Source organism: Poecilia reticulata, linkage group LG9 (genome assembly GCF_000633615.1).
Source record: "Poecilia reticulata strain Guanapo linkage group LG9, Guppy_female_1.0+MT, whole genome shotgun sequence".
Taxonomy (NCBI): domain Eukaryota; kingdom Metazoa; phylum Chordata; class Actinopteri; order Cyprinodontiformes; family Poeciliidae; genus Poecilia; species Poecilia reticulata.
Window position 1 is genome coordinate 20,608,600 of NC_024339.1, and position 7,485 is coordinate 20,616,084.

Here is a 7,485-nt window from a genome sequence, read left to right on the forward strand (position 1 = left end):
GCTTGACATGTTCAATACCAATTTTCCTTTGTTTAAATAAAAAATATTTCGAAAGCTACTTCTCCCTATTTTTGCTGGGAACTCACAGCTTTTTCATCCTTTCAATGACATGCCTTTTGTGCCGATGGAGAGTTTTATAGTGCAAGCACACACAGACAAGCACACACAAACAACAACAAAAAAATCATAAATAAATCATGAAATTTGGGACATTCAATGGAATTATGAATGTCCCAAATTTGTTATGAAATGTGTGGCACAAATTGTCAGAAAGACACAGACAAAATGCACAGCAAAGGACAAACCCAAAAGATCTATATATTAGACGTGACAGAAGTCACTACAGCAGTCTGCATGTTGTACCACCACAATGTCTTGAAGAAGAAGAAAAAAGAAAAAAAAGATCGGTTGTGAAAAAAAAAATATTTTCCCACTTTAAAAGTCTCAAAAAAAGAAGTAGATATTCAAAATGTAATTTAGGAAACAGAATGGTTTACAGGTCAGTGCAGGAAAAGAGAAAATAAATAAAGACTGTTGCATTTTGGGCTATTTTTATTGTTTTGTAATGAACACAACTCAGCTGTCATCCTCCGCCTTGGAAAGTGTGCTGCACTGGTTGCCAATAAAGCATTCACCAGCATTGAACTTGCTTAAAAAGACAGCTGAATTGTCACAGAGAAAAAAAGCGGAATTAAATTGATGAGTAGAGGCAATCTGAGATGAACCCATATTGAAATAGAAAATGACTAACAAAAAAGCGACAAGTAAACTAAACAGATTTTATGCTTTACAAAGTCTTTCTGAACTGCCTTTCATTGTTTTGTTTGTCTTGCATCTAATTTTTTTTTGCGGGGAAAGGATTTTGTTCTTCAGTTTAAAACAATGTCAACCTCACAGACATTCAAAAGCCAAAATTAGACCGTTTGTTTGGCTCTGTGATTTAGTAATGGTTAACCTTTGTTCAGAATGCTTTCATTACGCCCTCTGACCTTGAAGTTAACAATGACAGAATAACATACAGCAGAAAACTAAAAGCGGGTGATAGGAATAAGATCAAAAATACTGTTAAGCTGAAACAATCATTTCATCTCAACACAGAAAACATCACAGATATGTGGCACATTATGACACTGTCTAAGCAAATTTAAGCAAACATAACAAAGAAGGGTTCATTAGGATGCTTCCCCTACTTGTGCACCTTGTTAAGAGTTTTATTGTATGCAAACAACCCAAGGGCATCCCCACACGTTTGATGTCTTGGATAAGTTGGAAAACGGAATGCTGCTTAACAAAACAGCTTGAAAAGAGCAAGTGTTTACGGAACAAAAAGGAACATTAAGTACGACAAGGCGCAGTTGTGGGAGACAGAACAAAGATAAAGGCCTCAAGCTCAAACAAATTGATTTTTATTTCACTTTGGCTCCATAAAATCTAGTCACAATTTAGCAGTAACTCCAGAAGATGGCCTGTGCTCTGGTATTGCTTTTTTCATTATTGGTTATTGTAAACATATTGGTTTTTTTTTTTTTTTTTTTTGGGGGGGGGGTCTGGTTTTAAAAACATCTCCTAAAAAATAACTTCAATACCCCATGGCTTTAATGGGAAGTGAACCAGTCACTGGTGCTAAATAGTAACGGCATGTATTTCAAAATTATAGAAATGCTATATTAAAATTGCTCATCCCTGATCAGTGAGACGTTAAAGTGCCTTAGATGTTTATCCTTTTTACTGGATTCACAACTAAGGACAGCAAGGTACCAAACCATACCTGTCAAGTGACCCGTTTTGGCCTGGAAGTGACCGTTTTCTACCCGTTTCCCTCTGTGCTCCCGTATTAGTATTCCGTAAGTTTCTCGTATTATAGTAATTACGTCCCCCCCATTAAAACTGGCACTAACTTGTGACAGTTTACTAAAGGACAGATAAATTTGTGAAACAATAACACTTTTCTGTCTCCTCCCATTGCTATCTACAGAAATACCCTGCTCAGTCTAAGTGCTGTCAAACACGGTGGTGTTCACGCTGCTCACACCCTCCTGCTTGCTGTCTGCTAGATTAAAGCTTCTCCTCGTCAGCAGAGCCATGAATGCTCAGGCTAGTTGGTACGACCGCCAATGATGGAAGATAAACCCTTTTCCTGTAATGGTAAGTTGTTTCTCTGCCGTTAATGGAGCACCAAGACCCTCCTCCTGGCTGTAATTGGTTGTTTCTCCAGTAATAGTAGCTTATGGAGAAGGTGGAGGATCTTGTTTGTTTGGGGGTTTTTTTTCCACACATATTATGTGTCTCATACTATACTGTCATAAAATGTGGAAAAACATATTTTTTTATTAAATTCATATACTGCAGCTTTAATTATCTAAAACCAATATTGCACTTTCAGGTACAATAGCGGTATCTGCAACATGCAGAGGGTTGTCCAAAACTGAGTGATTATTTTATTTAATTCGGTGCAAAACATGCATGTCGTACAGACAGTAAGCGAGAAATACAAATAGGACAGACTGGAAACAAAATGGATTCAACTTGTGATAATATATCAACTAATGCCCCATGTGCATACTCAAATATATTTATGTGTGGACCTAAAATATTTGTGTCAGAAGGCCTTTACATGCAACAGGAATAACAGGGACAGAGGTGTTGTGTGTGTTAAGTGCTCAGGCAACATTTGATGACCTCAAGGAGAGTAGATTTCCTCTCTAGTTTTGTGAAAAGACATCAAGGCCGATGAGTCGACTGATGTGTCTAGCTGACACTGATGCGTTGAAGCATGCTGGTTCACATTTTGGGCTTTTTCACAGGGTTGCATTAGAGAGCACATCCAGCCAAGTGTCAACAATTGTTTATCAAAATGACCACATTATCTGACAGGAATCTGGAGGAAAATGAAAGGCAGGTCGACAGAGGACAGGCACGAGGAGGCAGGTAGGTACGGAGATGAGGAAAGAGAGGTTTCAGGGACTATATCAAAAGGTGACAGCTAAAAAAAAGGACAAGGATTTTCAGACAGAGTGAACAGGACAAAGTCAAGTCAAGAAAACTGGAGGTGGCCAAGGAAAGAAGGAAGGTAGGTTATAGAAACGAAAGGGGAAAAAGTAAGACAGAGGACAAAGGAAAAATATGAGGTGAAAGATCTGTGATACCAGAAGCTGCTGTAATTTCCATATGCTAATTAAAGTTTAGTTTGGGTCACTTGCTCTTCATGTCAAGGGTCTCTCCTCATGTCTGTCTGTCCTCCGTTGCCTTTTTCCCTGCTTTTGTCTGCCGTTTTAATTTTCAGTTTGAAGCGGAAGTTCAGAGATTCAAGTCATATATCATCGCCTGATATGGTTCCCTTTGAGAGGCCCTTTTCTTAATCTTCCTTTATGTCCTGATCATGTTTTTCTACACCTTCAAGCTTCATTCTCAGACTTCCCTTTCTGTGTGTTTCCTTCAAATAATGTGTAAACTAGTCACTAAATATTGCATATTTCTTCGCTTTCTATTATTTTCACCACAAGTGAGTTATAATACTAAATTATCCCCCTTTTCACATTTTAATGAACATAAAATGTTGTCTGTCTTCACTTCCAACTACTGCTCTTTATTTCTGCTCTCTTATTGCATTATTATCTTAAATTTGACTCCTCGATTACAGACCTCTCAATCCACAACTTAAACTTTTGACAAATACCAACTTGCCAAAATGCTAACTGTAGTGTCCTAAAAACAAAACTGTATTCATAAATATACAAATTCATAACATGGAAACAAGCAACTCATAAGTGTCCAGAGACGTGCACGTTTGCTGATATCCATGCATGTGTGACACAAACATAGACACTAACATGCATACACACCTCCAGCTTGCGCTACCTATTAGAGGTTTGTGGGCCATCTGTTCCTTTATTTTAGAGAACAAACACACCTGACAGTACTGAGGAACTGGTAAGTCCATTTCACTGTTCACTGAACAGCACAATTGAGTCGACTAGATGGAGGGATAAGCTGGAACAAAAACTTAACGCACCCCGAGGGGGATTGAGGGATCGAGAACCACTGTTCCTGTCCAAAGCCATTTCTCTGAGAATCAGAAAAGTGTATCTCTCAGTTTCAGCTACCTAACAAGATTCAGAAGGGTGCTACTTTATCACTCAGATTTAATAGGATTTTTTTTTTCTGGGGTAAGACTCATGATATGAAAAAGATGAAATCCAGTTCTTTTCACATATTGTACACTACGTCAGAAGAAATGCCCGTTTAAAAGAAAAAAACATCTAGATTTTAATATAAAAAATGTAGCTTAAAAAGAGCAGCTTTGCAACATCCACAACTGATTGTATTCAAACAAAATAATAGGTATTTAATCATAAAGTCTAGATAAGATACAGTATCATTGCCGAGATGTTTTTTCTATAGTTAATTGTATGAAGTATGAAAATATTCAGTTCTTTTAGCCAACAGAAGATAGATGACTTCATAGAATTCTGCTGTAGTTTCATTTATGCTGAATTTTCACAAAAGGATAAAAGCACATTTCAAAAGCTTTAAATGTGCATGGGGGGCTAGTAGCTTTCCATGGGTTTTTATTTTCCATTACTACCTGTTCCTGGGTCATCCTCTGGGTTTCCTCCTGATTTGAGGTGCAGGGAACACCTCAATGGGGAGGCGTCCTAACTAGATGACTGAGAGACCAACTGATGCTGCTTGACGTGGAGAAACAGCGGTTCTACTCTGAGCTCCTCCAGGATAACTGAGCTTCTTTATAGCCATTTTTTTTTCTATTGGTCACAACCCTGGTAGAGGAGGGTATGATCCTACCCTCCTCTACCACAGAGGAGGGTAGGATCATAAATCAGCTGGTAAATCGAAAAGTTTGCCTTTCGGCTCAGCTCTCTCTTCACCACGACAGACCAGTGCAGCGGACGCAGCACCAATCCACCTATCGATCTACTGCTCCATTTTTCCCTCATTTCTCCCCCAAACCGGAGAAGGAATGCTAATCATTTCCGCCTTAAGACCATGGTCTGGGATTTGGACCATGGAGAGCACATTCTGACGAAGCCAACAAAACTAGATCATCTGCAAAAAGCAGAGACAAAATCCTGAGGCTGCCCCCCTCAGGCAGCCTCAGAGTCCTGAAAATACATTCAGGACTCTAAAAAGAAATCAGGCTTCAACTATTTACAACTATTTACACAGCAAACAACACAGTCCATTAAGTTTATGAACAGTTCAATTTCTGAATTAAAAATATTCTCTTAAGTATTACTTTTTAAACTCTAAGTATTGATTGTAATGCTAGAATTGGATGCTACATAACAGCTTGTAATCCAAGAAACATTCTTACCTGAGGAAGATTTGAGGATCACAGGTGGCACCACAATGCAAAACAGGAATGGATCAGGCCAAGAGAAAAGCAAACAGAAGAAAAACATGTATTAGTTGACATAATACATAACTTTCCATAAGCTTTCTAATAAGTAACTACCTTCTCATATTGAGCTGTGACAATGTAGTTTTAAGCTGATTCACACTAGTACATCTCAAGGGTCATTATTTAGGCAGAATATTTATCAAATTCTGCAGGACCCCCTGGTAATAAATAGACAAAAAATGGAAATCTGCTTTAGACACACTGATAGGCATCAGCTGGAAACAGACTGTGGCCGCTGCTTTATATTCACTGTGATGGGAACCAAACCAATGAGGCAATGTCTTGTTTGAACCAATCAGGGGTGATGAGACACAGGGGCACCAGAATCAACTATAATTGCTCTGTCTGGCTTGTGTCAAAACCGAGGCATGTTCACACATATGGGCATATTGTGTGTGTCTGTCTATTTTTGCTCAGTGTGTCAGAAAAATGCATAAATGATGGTGAAAGAAAAAAATAAGTATTCATAGCAAAGTGGTAGGGAGAAATGTGAAGGGAGGAATGAAAAAGGAAATGCACACGATAAGAATTGTTCTGTGAGACAAATTGGCTGCATATCCAGAAAAAAGACTTTCACAGTGAACTGAGGAATTCATTTGCTTCTTATCATCCCTCTCTAGAATTTTTTTTACTTGCTTTTCCATCTCATTCAAATATTTCACACCTAGAGCAACCACTATTTTTCCCACTCCACACACCTCACTTAGCACTCCTAGCAATCCCCAGCTCTCTTTCTCACTCTACACAACTCTCTTCAAGTATTAACTTACCCTTCTAAAAACTTGTCATTCTAATCTGTATAGCGCTGTATATCACAAGTCCCACAGGACATGGCTGCTTATTGTTCTGGCCTAGCTTACAGCCTCACAGTTCTGGGAGCCTGGAAAATGACAAATTATCATTAGCCTATATTTTTGTGCATACAAGATGCCTTGCCGCCGCTTCAAGTCTGTCTGTGTTTTGGATCTCTTATTACCATTTCTCACAGGCCTCTGCAGCCCGGAAATTTTGACAACCCAGTGTTTGTTTGACCTGATCAAAGCTGTACAACATAACAGAATGTCACTGCCCATGGCTTCTTTATGGGCAACAGTATATGAACTAAGGAACACTACATAACTTTACGAGAATGCCTAAATGGCCAGCACCAATCACAAAATGCAATACAATACATTTTTGGAGGTATAGGTGCAAGAAACAACAAACATAACAAACTTTACTATATATATATTAAACACATTATATAGATTAATTATGGATACATTTATGTTTTCAAGACTTTATGATAATTTCCTATTTACAAACTGTAAGTCATATTCAGTAATCAGTTTGGTTTGAAGTGTTTGTGCTTTTGCTGAATGCCGTTTCTTTTCCAACTTCTCCAAAACTATCTTTGATCTTTGTGTGTTCCTTGATTTTTTTGATGTTCTTTTCCATCACTTTCTAATAAACTTCTGAAGCTTACACACAGGTGGGCTCTACGTACTAATAATGTAACTGTTATGGCAACTGGTTGAACTGGATTACAATCTTTGTCAAGCCACATTTTTTAGTTTCCTTTGTCTAAAATATTATTTAAATCATGTGTGATTTCATTTCCACTTCAAACTCAAACCCTGACACTTGCTCAACACTAGCCTTCAAGCCTTTTTTTTTTTTTATATACGGAAACCTCAAAAAAGTTAAATGATTAAAAGTTTGAGTCTCTATAAATGTTCCGTTGAGCCAGAGTAACAATTAGTGTGTTAGAAAAGAAAGTTTAAAAAGCAAGGGAACTGCTGCTCATAAAAACATCATGACTTTTCAGCAGACCCAGTGTTTTAGTATTCTATCCATGCAGGAGCTCAAACTCACCCTGATGCCCTCCAATAACTGCAGATGTTTAAAGCGCATGCAAAAACATGAGTAGGCTTTGTGTGCCGAAGAAAAGGCAAAGCTCAAGTAAATTACTCTGTACAGATCCACTTCTGATTCCCAAAGGAGTTCTTTTTAGCTTCAATACAAAGACTTGAACAATGATAACAGGAAAAAAATCTCTCCCTCTCTGTATTTTTATATATATATAT

The 7,485-nt window shown here is 38.0% G+C and overlaps 1 protein-coding gene across 3 annotated transcripts in view; it reads right to left on the reverse strand.

The window, feature by feature from the left end:
• LOC103470231 (netrin receptor UNC5C-like) overlaps positions 1-7,485 on the reverse strand; it is a 188,512-nt gene that overhangs the window by 112,521 nt on the left and 68,506 nt on the right. The window lies entirely within an intron of this gene.